This window comes from Dasypus novemcinctus, chromosome X (genome assembly GCF_030445035.2).
Source record: "Dasypus novemcinctus isolate mDasNov1 chromosome X, mDasNov1.1.hap2, whole genome shotgun sequence".
Lineage (NCBI taxonomy): Eukaryota > Metazoa > Chordata > Mammalia > Cingulata > Dasypodidae > Dasypus > Dasypus novemcinctus.
In genome coordinates, this window is record NC_080704.1 from 149,847,968 (window position 1) to 149,866,368 (window position 18,401).

The window sequence follows — 18,401 nt, forward strand, 5'->3', positions numbered from 1 at the left end:
TTTAATGACTGATTCTATCTCTTTACTTGAGATTGGTTTTTTAAGATTGTCAATTTCTTCTTTCATCAATATAGGCTGCTTATATGTTTCTAGGAATTTATCCATTTCCTGTGAACTGTCATTTTTGTTGGAATATAATTTTTGAAAGTATCCTCTTATGATAGTCTTTATTTCTGTGGGATCGGGGTGATGTCTCCTTTCTCATTTCTTATTTTGTGTATTTGCATCTACTCTCTTTTTTTCTTTGTTATTGTAGCTAAGAGTTTGTAAATTTTATTGATCTTCTCAAAGAACTAGCTCTTGGTTTTGTTTATCTTTTCAAATATTTTCTTATTTTCTATTTCACTTAGTTCTGCTCTTATCTTTGTTATTTCTTTCTTTCTTCTTCCTGTGGGGTTACTTTATTGATTTTTTACTAATTCCTCCAAATGTGCAGTTAGTTCTTCAATTTTTGCTCTTTCTTCTTTTATAATGTATGAATTTATGGCTATAAATTTCCCTCTCAGTACTGCTTTTCCTGAATAACATAAGTTTTAGTATGTTGTGTTATCATTTTCATTAGTTTCAAGGTAGTTATTAATTTCCTTTGATATTTCCTCTTTGACCCACTGTTTTTCTAGGAGTGTGCTGTTTAATTTCCATATCTTAGTATGAAACATGGGTCTCTGGTGCTTGTAGATTTCCAGCTTCACTCCACTGTGGTCAGAGAAATTATTTTATATGATTTCAATCTTTCTGAATTGTTTGAGCCTTTCTTTGTGGCCTAGCATATGGTCTATCTTGGAGAATGATCCATGTGCACTGGAGAAAAATGTGTATCCTGTTGTATTTGGGTCTAATGATCTGTATATATCTATTAGGTACAGCTCCTCTAATATACTGTTCAAAGTCTTTTGTTTCTTTATTGATTCCCTTTTGAGATGTTCTGTCCAAAGTTGATAGTGGTGTATTAAAATCCCCAACAATAATTGTAGAGGCATCTATTCTTTCACTTAGTTTGTCCAGTGTTTGTCTCACACATTTGGAGGCATGCTTGCTAATAGCATAAATATTTATGATTTTTCGTTCTTCTTGAAATATTATCCCTTCACTAATATGTAGTGTTCACCTTTGTCTCTCACAATTGTTTGGCATTTAAAGTCTATTTTGTCTGATATTAATATAGCTCCTCCTGCCTTTTTTGTTGCTGTTTGATTTAAGAGTCTTTTCTAGCCATTCACTTTCAACCTCCATGAATCCCTGGGTCTAAGGTCTGTTTCTTGCGGACAACATATAGATGGGTCATATTTCCTTATCTAATCTTCCAGTCTGAATCTTTGGACTGGTGAGTTTAAACCATTGACATTCTGTGTTATTATTTTCAAGAAATTATTTATGTTAGCCATATTTTGTTTGGACTTGTGTTTGTCATATTTTGTTTGTTTTTCCTTCTCTTTTTGCTTTTCTGTTGCTCTTACACTCTCTTCGAACTCTGCATCTCCTGTTTTTTTTCTTTCTTCCTGCAGAACTCCTTTTAGTATTTCTTGAAGGGCAGAGTTCTTGTTGGCATACTTTTTTAGTTTCTTTTTAATCTGTGAATATTTTGAACTCTCCATCATTTTTGAATACTAGCTTAGCTGGATAGAGTATTCTTTTAATACCTTGACTATATCACACCGCTGCCTTCTTGCCTCCATGGTTTCAGATGAGAAATCAGCACTTAATCTTATGGAGCCTCCTTTGAATGTGATGGTTCTCTTTTCTCTTGCTGCTTTTTGAATTTTCTCTTTGTCTTGAGCATTAGATAATTTGACAAGTATATGTCTTGCAGTAGGCCTGCTTGGATTTATGGTGTTTGGGGTCCATTGTGCTCCCTGGACATGTATATCTATCTCCCTCAGTAGATTTGTGAAATTTTCAGCCATTATTTCCTCCAACATCCCTTCTGTCCCCTTTCCCTTCTTTTCTCCTACTGGGATGCCTATAATACATATGTTTGTGCATTTTGCATTGTCATTCAGGTCCCTAAGTCTCAGCCAGATATTTTCTATCTTTTTATTGATTAGTTCTCCTATCTGATTTCAGATGTACGGTCTTCCACATCACTAATTCTCTCCTCTGCCTCTTCTAATCTGCTGTTATTTGCTGAGAATGTATTTTTGATTTCTAGAATTGTTCTTTTCATGACCATGATATCCATTAATTTTTTTGTGTAGGACTGCAATTTCTTCTGTATTCTCTCCAAGTGTTTTCTTCCTATTGTTAATCTCTTCCTTGACTTCATTAAATTGGTCACTAATATATGTTTTGTGAGCATTAATTTCTTGTGCAATGTTCTGCTCCTCTTCCTGGTTTTTAGTTTGTTCATTGTAATTGGCCATGTTTTCCTAATTATTGGTTTGGTTTGTAATTTTTTCTTGCTGTCTGGTCATCATTTTATCTTGATGGGTTTATTCAGTTCCTTAGCTTCTTTGTATAATTTGGGGATTAATTAGTTGTTGTTTGTGCATAAGTGTTATGACTTCTCTTTGCTCCTTTGTTCTTCTTTTTCCTTTTTCTTGTTGCTGGCTTTGAAGGAAAATATTAGGACCAGGGAAAGCAAAATGAGTAATTAAACAAAATGTATAAAGTAGTATTGATAATAAATGTTAACGGAGCAACAATGTGAGATTGGATATTAGACTAATGTACGTTGTGTAGAGTTATAGTAGTAAGTAGAGTACCTATAATGAGACAGTCAACTAAATATGGGGAGGAATATAGTATGAATTAAAACACCAGTGTTTTCATGAGAGAGGAAAAGAGAAATAAAGACAGTAATATTAAGAGTGGATGAAAGAAAGAAAACAGAACAAAGGAATTAGAAATAAAGTCAGGCAGTTTGGGGGCCAAAGAAAGGGAGATGGAGTGTAAGAGAGAAAGATGTAGAGGAAAGGGAATAGAGTAGGCTGTCAAAATCAATACACACAGAAAAGAGGAAATGGAGGATGAGGAAATACAGCAAATGTGATGCTCTCCCTGCAGCACCTATAATGTAAATAAAATAAAAAAGAAGAAAAAGGGGAAAAAGGAGAAAAAAGAGGGAAAAAATGGGGGGAAAGTAAGCAAGGAAAAGAAAGAGAGAAAAAACTAAAGAAAAGAAAAAGGGCCTTGGGGGATAAAATGGAAGAAAAAAACCAGGAGACAATGCAACTATAGTGATCATGACAAAAAAAAAAAAACCCAAAATTTCAAGCTAGGAATACTCTTTGCAGTTAAATAAAATTCTTAGGGATCTGACATTCCCCTTTTCTCCCTTCCTCACTTCTCTCTCTCCCAGGGCAGCAGAAAAGCTGCATGAGGGGTCCAGTAGGAGAATCAAGTGGGTCCTTGTTGAACCAACTCAACACAAAAGACTATGGCTCTTTATTTCCAGTGTGAGATCACCTACACCTCACCAGAAAATCCAAATATGCTATTGGAAGCTGGGATAGCACATCCTATAGTCCTCCCCCTTAGGTGTGCTAGGGGATGTCTAATTGATTTTCTGACTCCACCTTCTCCCAGACCAAGTTTCCTATCCCAGGACGTTTATGTAAATTGTACTTTCTCAGCAGATTCACCTCACCTTTCTTCCCAGTCACTCCCCAATTCACCTGGTATGCTCCTCTAAGCGCTAAGAAGAAGAAAAAAACAAAATTGTGGAGGCCTAGTGTAATCATGGACCTCAGAAAGACCTCAGGACATGCTGGTTTTTGGAATGGGAAGTCCAGGATATTGCAGACTCAAGGAATGGGAGCCTGTGGAGCATGGGCTAACAGGGTTTAGGGGATACAGACTTGGGAACCACACATCCAGTAAACACAGGGTTTGGGAACACTGCAGCACAACAAAGATTTCAGGGATTGCTGCAGCAGGGCTGCCAGCCCTAGGGGGAATAGTCCTGCCCACAACTTCTGACCTCCATGTCAGAAACCCAAAATTCTACCTCTTGCAAGAATCTCTTCTGTCACTGTCTCACCAAATCGATGTCCAGACACCTACTGCCCTGCAAGTACCCAAAGCAGCCCGCTCCAGCAGGACTCCAACCCTACTCAGCTGCTTCTTTTCAGGAGAGATTATGAAGTGCACTCACTCAGACACCATCTTGCTCCCAGTCCTCAGTTATATGCTTTAAAGTCAGAAAATGTGTCCTCCAACTTCGTTCTATTTTTTTAAGAAACTTTTTAAATATTCAGGGCCTCTTACCCTTCCAAATAAATTAGATTATTGGATTTTCAATTACTGCAAAAAAGGCAATTGAGATTTTTATTGGGAATGCATTGACTCTGTATATCAGTTTGGAAGAAATTGACATCTTAATATTTAGTGTTCCAACCCATGAACATGGAATGTACTTCCATTTATTTAAGTCTTCTGCAGTTTCCTTTTAGCAATGTTTTGTTGTTTTCTGAATACAGGTCCTTTATGAACGTGGATGAGTTTATTCCTAAATATGTGATTGTTTCCATTGCTATTATATATGGATATATTTTTTTCTGATATCCTCCTAAGATTGCACATCACTAATGTGAGAAATGCTATCAATTTTTGCATATTAACATTGTATCATGTCATGTGGCTTAACTTGTTCATTAATTCTAGTAGATTTTTGTGGATATTTCAGGATTTTCTAGATATACAATCAGGTTATCAGTAAATAGTGCAAGTTTAAATTCTTCCTTTCATATTTGAGTGGCTTTTATTTCTTTGTCTAGCCTAATTGCTCTAGGTTGAATGTCTAGCAGAAGACCGAATAATAATGATGACAGTGGGTATCCTTGTCTTGATCTTGATTTCCTTGGGAAAGCATTCAGTCTTTGACAATTAAGTAAAATGTTAGCTGTAGGTTTTTCATATGTGCACTTTAATATATTGAGAAACTTCCTTCTATTCTTATCTTTTGGAGTGTTTTATTTATTTTTTGTCTTTTCTTAAAAAGATATATAGTCACAAAATGTTACATTAAAATATATGAGATTCCCATAAACCCCAGTCCCCTACCCCGCTCCTCCCACATCAACAACCTCTTTCATCAATGTGGCATATTCATTGCCTTTGATGAATACATTTTGGAGCATTGCTACACCACATAAATTATAGCTTATATTTTAATTTACATTCTCCCCCAGTACATTCAGTGGGTTATGGCAGGATATATATTGTCCTCCACCTGTCCCTGATATATCATTCAGGACAACTCTAATAACCAAAAATGCTCCCATATCATGCCTCTTCTTCCCTCTCCCTGCCCTCAGCAACTCCTGTGGCCACTGTCTCCACATCAATGATACAGTTTCTTCTATTGCTAGCTTCACAGTAGTTGTATAGTAAATACCAGTAAGTCCACTCTAATCATTGTTTTATTCCTCCATCCTGTGGGCATGGTATGGCAATGCCTACTCCATCTCTAAATCAAAAGGGGGCTTAGATCCCAGAGGGATAATGATGCAATTCTCCTGCTTGCAGGTGTAAACTTTCTAGGTTCCCTGGTGAGGTGGTTGACCATCCTCATCTCCCTGTAGTTGACCTAGGTAAATCCTATAAACTGAAGAGTAGATGTTGCAACTCTGCTAAGGCTCAGGACCCAGCTGGCACATGGATAGTCCAGAGATTCAAGTTTCCTGAGCATATCCCAACCACAACACCAACCACAGGCTCAGGAAAAGTGACAGAAGAGGCATGAATAGAGAGGTCACATCTGAGTTCAACTCCATCATAGTCAGGAGCACAAATTCCAAACTAGGGCCCACTGGCAAGGCACTGAACTCCAGAGCCATTTTCCATGACCATAGAACCTAGGTCTCTATATGCTGTGGTGTGTCAGGAGCACCACTACTTGGCTTTGCATCTACTTTGGCTATCTCTGGCATCCTGCTTATATGTGCATTAGCACAACACCTCTGATGGCCTCCTGACTCATTATGAAGAATCTTAACCATATAAACTCATTTATCTTTACAATTTCCACCTTTTATTCAAGGTCTATTTCTAGTTGCATCACCATCTGGTGATTGGTAGTAATCCCTCATTGCGAGGGAGGCTCATCCCCAGGAGTCATGTGCCATACTCGGTGAAAGGTAATGCATTTATATGCTGAGTTTGGCTTACAGAGTGGCCACATTTAAGCAACATTGAGGTTCTCCAGAAGTAACTCTGAGGCACTCTGCAGCTCTAGGCCTAATTGAAATTTCAAGCACACAGGCTCATAAGCATACACATCTGTATCAAGGGTCCATCATTGGGCCATCCTTCTTCACTGGTCTTTGCCCTTGTAGTTGGGTGATTGTTGATGTTCTGTTGGGTTTGCGACAGCGCTCCCTAGGATGGGAACTCAGCACTCCCTCAGCTGTCATGTATAACTCTACTCAATATGACAATACCCAAGGAATATCCAAACATACCTATATATCCTATATGCATTCCCTGGAGAACTCCCTTCCACCTATCCACCACTCATCAATGATATCTCACACCTGTGTTCCTCCCCTGCCATATTTGAACCCCTCTGTGATCCAAAACTTCTTCAAAAATGAAGACTAATATATTGCCATATTCAATCAGTAGGAAAATGAAATAGTAATGATTGGCTTACAGTTTAGAAATAAAATACATAGTAATTTAAAAACTAAAATAAAGTAAAACATAAATTGATGAAGTAAAAAATGAAAAATATTATAAAAATTTTTAATGTTTTGCCTTTCATCACGGTAATGTGGTGCTGCCCTGTATGAACAGTGGCAAGGCAATCTCTTCCATTTCTTCTCAGGGTCTACATATTTTTTTTATTATGTCTTCAAAAAATTTTTAGGTCAGAGGAAAGTCACATATAAAATATAGGGGAGGGCGGGGCAAGATGGTGGCTGAGTGAGTGCACCTTATAGTCTCTCTTGCCAAGAAGCAGCTGGGCAGCGTTGGAGGTTCTTTGGAAGCAGGCTGTTTCAGGGTTTTTGCAGGGCAGGAGTTGTCTGGACATCGATTTGGTGGGAAGGTAACAGAAAATTCGTGTATAAGATATAATTGAGACTCTATTACACGGAGGTGGGAGCTGCACACGGGATGCTCCCTCCTGGGATGGGCGAAGCCACGGCCCTGGCGCTGTGGCGGTGGTTTCTGGAGGCTCTGTGATACTGGGGAATTCATAAACCCTGAGCGGGCTATTGGGGGGCTAACAGGACAGGAGGCCTTTGCAGACTGATTTGGGGAGACAAACGGGAGTTTTATTGCGAAGCAGGGAATTTTTGATTGCGGACACAAATAATAGCACTTCTGCCTAGAGCCCCACCCCCCCAAGGCCGGCTGCCGATCTGCAATGGCCATAAATTGCTAGCAATAAAGAGACATCACCAGGAGGCATTTTCAGGGACTGGCAGGGTGGGAGACGTCTGGAAGCCGATTAGGGGAGTATTTTGTGAAGTGGGGGAATTTCGGTTTTTGACTCTGTTATCAGCATTTTCAGCTGGAGCCCCACCGCCGGGCCTGGCTACTGATCAGCATCATTAAATTGGCTGCAGAGTAGAGGCGCCCCCAGCTGGCCGGTCTGGGTGCTTACAGGGTGGTAGGTGTCCTGAAGTCGAATTGGTGATACATCAACAGAATAGACCTGAGTGAGTGAATTGCGGGGTTCAGACACATAGGATAAAGTTTGCGGAAGTGAATTCTCCCATAGGGCTGGCACCCAGCTGCAGGGATCCCTGAAGGCTGTGTTGCACTGCGGTGCTCCCAGGCTCCCTGTTAACCAGATTTGAGGTTGCCAGGTCTCAGTCCCTTAAACCCTGGTGGCCCATACCACAGAGACGCACACCTCTTGAGTCTTCAATATCTCAGACTTTCCATCTCTGAATCCATCATGCCCTGAGGTCCATCTGAGGTCCTTGACTGTACTAGCCCTCAACATTTGCATTTTTTCTTTTTTGTTTTGTTTTGTTTTTATTTTATTTCTCTATTTTTTAATGTCCTGATTGCTAACATTACGTTATCTCCCAGTCATTTCTCGCAGCGTTTCCACCAAAGTCTTTTTTTTTTGAGTTATTAAGGGGGGTGGGGGTTGGTTGTTCCTGTTGTGATTGTTCTATATCTTTTTTTTCTTTTCCCTACTTGTTCCCCTCCCTTTACCCACCCCTTTTTCTTTCTTCCTTTCTTCTCTTTTTATTTTTCATTTTCTCTCTCTCTTGTCCCTCATTTTCTTCTTATTTTATTTTATCTTAATTACACAATAGGTGCTGCAGGGAACACCTAACATTTGCTGGGTTTCCTCATCCTCCGCTGCCTCATTTCTGAGTGAATTGATTTTGGCTACCCACACTATCCCCTTTCCCCTACATCTTGATATCCCCCATCATCTACTGTCTCTCCTATATTCCACCTCCCTTTCTTTGATCCCCAAAGGGTCTAACACTTAATTTCTAATACCTTTGTTTTGTTTTCTGCCTTTCATCCACTCTTGAAATGATTGCCTTTCTTTTCTCTTTCCCTCTCTCACGAAAATACTAGCTTTTTAATTCATACCATATTCCTCTCATATTCAGTTGACTACCTCATTATAGGTACTCTACCTACTGCTGTAACTCTACACAATTTACATGAATCTAATATCCATCCTCCCAGATCTCATATTGTTGCTCTGTTAACATTTATCACCAATACTACTTTACACTTTTTCCTTGCTTACACAATTGCCTTTCCCTGGCCCTAATACTTTCCTTTAAAGTGAACTCAACCAGCAATAAGAAATAAGAATAAGAAGAACAAAGTGACAAAGAGAAGATATAACACTTACACACACACAAAAAAAACAGCTAATTAATCCCCAAGACTAGACAAACAACCTAAGGAACTGATTAAACATGTCAAGATAAAATGATGACCGTGATGACCAGACAGCAACAAAAATCTACAAACCAAACCAGTAATCAGGAAAACATGGCTGACTCCAATGAACAAACTAAAAACCAAGATGGGGAGTAGACCTTCACACAAGTAAATAAAGATCTCAGAACATTTATCACTACAAATTTAATGAAGTAAAGGAAGAGGTTAACAACATGAAGAAAACATTTGGAGGGGAAATTGCAGACATACGCAAAAAGATAACAGATATGATGGGAATGAACAACACAGTTCAAGAAAGCAAAAATACATGTGCAGAAATATCAGCAGACTAGAAGAGGCAGAGCAGAGAATTAGTGATGTGGAAGACAGTACATCGGAAATCAAACAAATAGTAGAATTGATCGATAAAAAGATAGAAAAAATCCAGCTAGGGCTTAGGGACTTGAATGACAATGGAAAATGCTCAAACTTACGTATTATAGGCATCCCAAAGGAGAAGAGAAGGGAAAGCGGTCAGAAGGAGTGTTGCAGGAAATAATGGATGAAAACTTCCCAAATCTACTGAAAGTGACAGATGAACATATCCAACAAGCACAGCGCACCCCAATCGTCATAAAGCCCAACAGGCCCACCCCAAGACATATACTTGTCAAATTATCCAACTCTCAAGGCAAAGAGAAAATTCTAAAAGCAGCAAGAGAAAAGAAAACCATCACATACAAGGGAATCTCCATAAGATTAAGTGCTGATTTCTCATCTGAAACCATGGAGGCAAGAAGGCGGTGGTACAATATAGTCAAAGTACTAAAAGAAAAAAATTCCAACCAAGAATACTCTATCCAGCTAAAGTAGCATTCAAAAATGATGGAGAGTTCAAAATGTTCACAGATAAACAGAAACTGAAAGAGTATACCAACAAGAAACCTCCCCTGCAAGAAATTCTAAAGGGAGTTCTGCAGGAAGAAAGGAGAACACAGGAGAGGGAGAGTTGGAGGAGAGTGTAAGAGAAATAAAAAAGACAAAAAGAGAAGGGAAAAAATATGACAAACACAAGTCCAATCAAAATATGGTTAACATAAATCCTTGAAAGTAATAACACTGAATGTCAACAGATTAAACTCACCTATCAAAAGATTCAGACTGGGACATTGGATAAGGAAATATGACCCATCCGTATGCTGTCTACAAGAGACACATCTTAGAGCCAGAGACACATGGAGGCTGAAAGTGAATGGTTGGAAAACAATCGTACAAGCAAACAATAACCAAAAAAAGGCAGGAGTAGCTATATTAACATCAGACACAATAGACTTTAAATGCGAAACAATTGTGAGAGACAAAGAAGGATACTACATATTAGTGAAAGGGACAATCTGTCAAGAAGATTGAACAATCATAAATATTTATGCTCCTAACAAGGAAGCCTCTAAATACGTGAGGCAAACACTGGAAAAACTAAGTGAAAGAATAGATGCATCTACAATTATAGTGGGGCATTTTAATACACACTATCAAATCTGGACAGAACATCTCAAAAGAGAATCACTAAAGAAACAAAATATTTGAACAGTGTATAAGAGGAGTTGGATCTAATAGACATATACAGATCATTACACCTAAACACAGCAGGATATACGTTTTTCTCAAGTGCACATGAATTGTCCTCCAAGATAGACCATATGATAGGCCACAAAGAAAGGCTTAATGAATTCGGAAAGAACAAAATCATACAAAATAATACCTCTGACCACAGTGGAGTGAAGCTGGAAATCTGCAAGGGGCAGAGGCCCAGATTTCACACCATGATTTGGAAATTAAACAGCACACTCTTAGAAAAACAGTGGGTCAAAGAGGAAATCTCAAAAGAAATCAATGACTACCTTGAAACAATGATAATGATAACACAACATACCAAAATTTATGGGATGCAGCATAAGCAGTGCTGAGAGGGAAATTGATAGCCATAAATTCATACATCAAAAAAGAAGAAAGAGCGAAAATTGAAGAACTCACTGCAACTTTGGAGGAATTAGAAAAAAAACAACAAAGTAATCCAACAGGAAGAAGAAGTAAGGAAATAACAAAGATAAGACCAGAACTAAATGAAACAGAAAATAAGAAAGCACTTGAAAAGATAAACAAGACCAAGAGCTGGTTTTTTGAGAAGATCAATAAAATTGAAAAACCTTTACTGAGACAAACCAAGAAAAAAAGAGAGAAGATGCAAATACACAAAATAAGAAATGAAAAAGGAAATATCACCACTTCCCCAACAGAAATAAAGACTATCATAGGAGGATACTTTGAAAAACTATATTCCAACAAAAATGACAATTCAGAGGAAATGGACAAATTCCTGGAAACACATAAGCAGCCTATATTGACAAAAGAAGAAATTGATGATCTCAACAAACCAATCACAAGTAAAGAGAAAGAATTAGTGATTAAAAACCTCCCAACTAAGAAGAGCCCAGGGCCAGACGCCTTCACAAGTGAATTCTATAAAACATTCCACAAAGAACTAAAACCAATCCTGCTGTAACTCTTCCAAAAAATCGAAACAGAAGGAACATTGCCTAATTCCTTCTATGATTCTAACATTACAATAGTACCAAAGCCAAATAAAGACACCACAAGAAAGGAAAATTACAGACCAATTTCTCTAATTAACCTAGATGCAAAAATACTTAACAAAATACTTGCTAATCGTATTCAACAACACATTAAATGAATTATACACCACGACCATGTGGGATTCATTCCAGGTATGCAAGGATGGTTCAACATAAGAAAATCAATCAATGGAATACACCATATAAACAGATGGAAGGAAAAAAAACGCATGATTATATCTATAGAAGCAGAAAAAGAATTTGACAAAATGCAGCACCTTTTCTTGATAAAAACACACCAAAAGATTGGAATACAAGGAAATTTTTTGAACATGATAAAGAGTATATATGAAAAACTTACAGCCAACATTGTTTACAATAGAGAAATCCTAAAATCCTTCCCTCTAAAATCAGGAACAAGACAAGGATGCCCACTCTCTCCCCTTCTGTTTAAGATTGTCTTAGAAGTACTTGCTCGAGCACTGAGGCAAGAACCAGATATAAAAGGCATTCAAATAGGAAAGGAAGAAGTCAAAATTTCATTATTTGCAGATGACATGATCCTATACATAGAAAACCCTGACAGGTCTACAACAAAGCTTCTAGAACTCATAAAGGAGTTTAGTAATGTCACAGGTTATAAGATCAATGAGCAAAAATCAGTAGCATTTCTGTATACCAATAATGAGCAAGATCAGGAGGAAATCAAGAAACAAATACCATTCACAATAGTAAATTAAAAAATCAAGTATTTAGGAATGAACTTAAGATGTAGAAAATTTATACAAGTACTATACAAGTACTATACAAGATAGTTCAAGGAAATCAAAGAAACCTAAATAAATGGAAGAATATTCCCTCTTCATGGATAGGAAGACTAAATATTATTAAGATGTCTATCCTACCAAAACTGATCTACACATTCAATGCAATCCCAATAAAAATCAACACAGCCTTCTTTAAGGAACTAGAAAATGTAACTATGAAATTTATTTGGAAAGGAAAGAGGCCCCGAATACCAAAGTCATATTGAAAAAGAAAAACGAAATTGGAGGAATCACACTACCTGACTTCAAAACATACTACAAAGCTACAGTAGTGAAAACAGCATGGTATTGGCATAAGGAGAGACACACAGACCAATGGAATCAAATAGAAAGTTCTGATATAGAACCTCATATATATAGCCATATAATATTTGATAAAGCCACCAAACCCTCTCAACTGGAAGAGAAGGCCTATTCAATAAATGGTGCCTGGAGAACTGGATAGCCATATGTAGAAGAATGAAAGAGGATTACCATCTCACACCTTATACAAAGATCAACTCAAGGTGGATCAAAGACCTGAATATAAGAGCCAAGACCATAAAGACCTTGGAAAGCAGTGTAGGGAAACATCTACAGGACCTTGTAATAGGAAATGGCTTCATGAATATCACACGAAAAGCACAAGCAGCAAAAGAACAAATAGATAAATGGGACTTCCTCAAAATTAAAGCCTTCTACACCTCAAAGGAGTTTGTCAAGAAAGTAAAAAGGGAACCCACACAATGGGAGAAAATATTTGGCAACCATATATCTGATAAGAGTCTTATAAGTTGCATATATAAAGAACTCCTATATCTTGAAAATAAAAAGATAAACAACCCATTTAAAAAATGGGAAAAAGATGTAAACAGACACTTCTCCAAAGAAGAAATACAAATGGCTAAAAAGTACATGAAAAAATGCTCCAAATCTCTAGCTATCAGGGAAATGCAAATCAAAGCTACAACGAGATACCATCTTACTCCCATAAGATTGGCAGCTATGAAAAAAACAGAAGAATACAAATGCTGGAGAGGATGTGAAGAAATTGGAACACTCATCCACTGCTGGTGGGAATGCAGAAGGATCCAACTATTCTGGAGGACAGTTTGGTGATTTCTCAAAAAACTAACCATAGATTTGCCATATGACCAGCAATACCACTGCTGGGTATATACCCAGCAGAACTGAAAACAAGGACACAAATCGATATATGCACACCAATGTTCATAGCAGCATTGTTCACTATCGCCAAAAGTTGGAATCAACCCAAATGCCCATCAACAGATGAGTGGATCAATAAAATGTGGTATATACATACAATGGAACACTACTCGGCTTTAAGAACAAATACACTACAATCACACGTGATAACATGGATGAATCTTGAGAAACCTTATGTTGAGTGAAGTAACCCAAGCATTGAAGGACAAATACCACATGACCTCAATGATATGAAATAAGCAAGCTGACTCAGAGAGCTAGAGACTGGAAGATAGGCTTACAGGAAATCAGGGGGTGGAGGAAGGATGTGAGCTGACGTCTGCAAGGGTGGAATCTATGATGAGCTGGCGGTAAGTATGAGCACAAAGAAGAGATAAAATGGGGGCAAGGGGTTGCCTTTCGGTGGGGCTTTGCAGGTTTGGGGGGCTGGGGATGGGGGATGGTTAATATTGCCAAAAAAATTGTGGGGAGGGAGGGGCAACATACGAACATAGGAGATTGTCAGGTGTTGGTTGAGAGTAAAATGCTGAGAAAACCATATCAAAATATAATTAGGAGTGTTACTTGTTTAGGATGCTTGGAGGGGATGGTGTGACGAGGGACAGACTCCTGGGGAATGTCTGAATGCTCATTTTGCCAGGGTGTGTTGTACCATTGAGTAGAGACCTAAGTAGTGAGAGTGGGGGTGGACCCACATCCTGGGGAGGACTAATGCTATCAAGTAGAGAGAACTGTCTCTTGAGAGAGAATGGATGGCTCCCAGGGCATTAGGGCAGTTGAACAAGTCAGGCCCCGATCACTGTTGCAAGTATCTCTGGAAATGGCTCCTCGGGAAATGGAGATTGGCTGTCACTGTGGGCCCCAAGGGGAGGGGAAAATGGATGTTGAATGGATGGAACCAAGGTAAATGTGGAGGCAAGAGAGGAGTTTCACGAGACTACACAAGGATGGATATAAAACATTTAATATTACACGAAAAACATATAGGGGATGACAGACTAATAATGTAAACCATAATGTAAAACATAGGATAACTAAAAAATTTAGAAAACTATATAGCCTAAAGTATGGACCACAATGTAAGCACAGTTGTCACCTCGTTTGAAAGCTATTGTTTCAGAGTCTGTACATCAGTTTTAGTAAATATGATATGAATAAGTTAAAAGATTATCGTTGTGGAAGGGAAAAGGTTTTATGGTGGCTGTGTGGGAGTACTGTATATTGTATATATGAATTACTGTGATCTAAGGCTCTTGTGAAGAGAAGCTCAATAATTAGGAAAAAAGAAAAAAAAAGATAGTACGTAGAAGTTTTCCAAATCAATATGTTGTCTATATCTAACCTTTAAACTCCTCTCTATATTCCATTTTACTAGTAAGGGAACCTGACATCATACTGGGCTTCAATTTTCAGAAAGTTTTGGATCACAGAGTGGTTCAACAATGGCAGTGGAGGAATACAGTAATGGGATGTTATGGAAAGGCGATATATCATTGACAGGGACTTACAGAGGGCATGTGTCCAGGGTGCATGGAAATGTTGGGATATACTCATAGTGGAAACAATTAAAAACAACAGCTGGAGGGGGTACTGGGTTCCTGGCCGGGTGGGGGCTCTGTCGTGGTCCCTAAGGGAGCAGTGGCAGTCCCCCAGGTGCAACGCTAAGGACCGGGATGGAATGAGGCTCCAACAGTGAACCCCTGATACTAATGGCTATGCTTGTGAGCCTATATACCTGAAATAAGAACAAGGCCTAGAGCAGCACTGTGCCTAAGAGTTCCCTACTGACAGCCTCCGTGTTACTCAAATGTGGCCAGTCTCGAAGCCAAACTAAGCATGTAAATGCAGTGCCTTCCCCCCAACATGGGACATGACACCCGGGGATGAGCCTCCCTGGCACTGAGGGATCACTACCAAGAACAAGCTGATGATGTAACTAGAAAATGACCTTAAATTAAAGGTTCAATGCGGACCAGCTGAATATCCCTGTCTACATATAATGCTGTTATATGTAGTTAAAAATGCTGTTTGACTTAAAGTAAGGGGAAAATGGAAAAGACAAATGAGTTCATATGGCTATGAGTTTCTAAAAAAGAGTCTGGAGGTTGTCAGAAGGATTGCCCTTATGCACACCTGAGCAGAGTCTCAGAGACAGATAAAGTAGATACAATCCCAGATTTGGTCCTTTTGAGGGCTATAGGGGCCCACAGGTTCTATGTTCATGGCAGATGGGGTTCACTGCCATGCCAGTTGGCCCTTCTTTGGAGCTGGTGTTTCTGCTTGATGGAGCTGGACTCAGATGGGATCTCTTTTCACAAGACTTTCATGCTACATTACTAGAATTGTAGTTGGTGCTGGGGCTAAATATATATCTAGGGGATTTGAATCTCTGGACTGACAATATGATAGCCAGGCCCTGACCTCAACAGACTTCAGCCCCTACACTCTGATTTATTGGACTTACCCCACTCAGCTAACATGGAGTTTAAGAATGTCAACCACCACACCATGGAGCCTAGAGTGCCTACAACTGAAAGCAGTAGGACTGCATCCAATATCCATGGGGAATCTAAACCGCCTCTTGACATAGATGTGGAATGGACACAACCAAGCCAAGGTCCACAGGAAGGAGGAATATAGTAAGGATCAGAGTGGACTTAATGATATTCTATTTATGAACTATTGTGGTTAATAATCGAGAAAATGTGGCATTAATGTGGAAAAAGTGGCCATGGTGGCTGCTGGGTGTGGGGAATGGGAGGAAGAGAAGAGATGTGGAGGCATTCTCGGGACTTGGAGTTGTCCTGGATGGTGCCCCAGGGACAATTTCCGGATGTTGTATGTCCTCCCATGGCCCACTGGATGGAACGTGAGAAAGTGTGGGCTATGGTGTGGAACACGGGACATTGGGTGCATTGATGTCTGGAGATGTACTCACCAGACGCAATGGATGTGACATGATGATGGGGGAGAGTGTTATTGTGGGGGGAGTGGTAGGCTGGGGGCGGTGGGGGCAAATGGGGACCTCATTTTTTTTAATGTAATATCTTTTTAAAAAATGAATAAATTGAGTACAATTTGAAAAAATAAAAAATAAAAATAAATAAATACATAAAATACTTTTTGGAATTAAAAAAATAAAAAAATTATATAGTGAACTCCCATATACTCAACATCAAACCCTTTTTCCTCTTCCCAAGCAATGATCTTTTTACATATGGATGCTACATTGGCTGCAGCTTATGTATAGATATTGAAACGTAGCTACCAACCATGGTTCCATTACGGATTACATTATGGTTTACATTTTAGACTACACACTTATAAATTTTTGGTGATATTTAACATGACCTGTATCCATCATTGCAGGATCATGTGGAACACTTCCATTATCCCCCAGTTACCCACTCTTCCTACTATTCTATTCCTCTCTCCCCTTCCCCTCAGGGCCCACAGTAACAACCAAGCTTCACCGTTTGAAGGACAAGTTTAATAGATATGTGCAACAATGCTGAGGGCTTGACACACTAGTTTTTCCTCCCCCTTTGGAAGCCACCCATGCTCTTGAGAAATACCCATCCCTTTGTTTGAGAACATCAGGCGTCCCCAGAATGGGGGCATAACACCTTCCCACTCATGGTATGGGTTTCCACCCACTTATATATCGCAATATGGCAAGATGAGCCCTCACACACTCCCTAGAAGCCTGCCGCAAGTTCACCCTGTGCCAGATGCCACCCATCAAACACCTTAAACCAGTAACCCTTCCTTATATTTTCTAGTGTTTTCTCAACATTATAATTTCAACCATGTACATGACAAACTCTGCTACCCCCAATTCCATGGACCATCCGACCCATCTTCCCAACCCTATCCCCACTTAAGTCTGCAAAGCCTTAACCAACAGTATGACCATGCTCCCATCTTATCCCTTCACTGCACAACTAATTATCGCCACTTCATCATAGATTTCGCCCACGTGGGCATTGGTTCACAAACAGTCCTCTCCCTCCCCCCATTTCCTGTAAGCCTATCTTCCAGTCTCAAGCTCTCAGAGACAGCTTGATTTGCTTAATTCATATCAGAGTTCATGGAGTATTTGTCCTTCAATGCCTGGCTTGCTTCACTCAACATAAGTTCATCAAGACTCATTCATGTTATCCCATGTGTTAGTACTGTATTTCTTTTGGAGTATTTTTATCCCGAAAAGGTGCTGTATTTGGTCATGTGCCTTTTCTGCATCAATTGAGATACCATGTGTTTTTTCTTCTTCAACTTATTAGTGAGGTTTATTACACTAATAGGTTTTCTTATGTTTAACCACCCTTGCATACCTGGGATAAAACCTAATTAATAGCTGTGTATAATTCTTTCAATGTGCTTTTAGATTCTGTAACTATTTTGTTGAGGATTTGTGCATATATATTCATTAGAGATATTGTTCTGTAATTTTCTTTTTTTTGTAGTGTCTTTTTCTGGTTTGGGTATTAGAGTGATATTGGTTTCATAGAATGAGTTTGGTAGCATTCTTTCCTGTTCAATTCTTTTTTGGAAGAGCTTTAGCAAGATCAGTATTAGATAATCTTTGAATGATTGGTAGAATTCACCTGTAAAGCCATTTGGTCCTGGGATTTTCATCTTTGGGATGTTTTTGATGACTGTTTCAATCTCCTCACTTGTGATTGGTTAACTTTCCTTCTGTTTCTTCTAAAGTCAGTGTAGGTGGTTCATGTGTTTCTAGGAATTTGTCCATCTCATATACATTTTCTAGGGTTTGTTTTTTGTTTTTGTTTTTTGCACATACTTGTTCATAGTATCCTCTTATGATCTCTCTTATTTCTATGGGGCCAGTGTTAATGTCCTCCCTCCCTCTCACTTCTGATTTTAGTTATTTGTGTCTTCTCTCTTTTTTTCTTGGTAAGTCTAG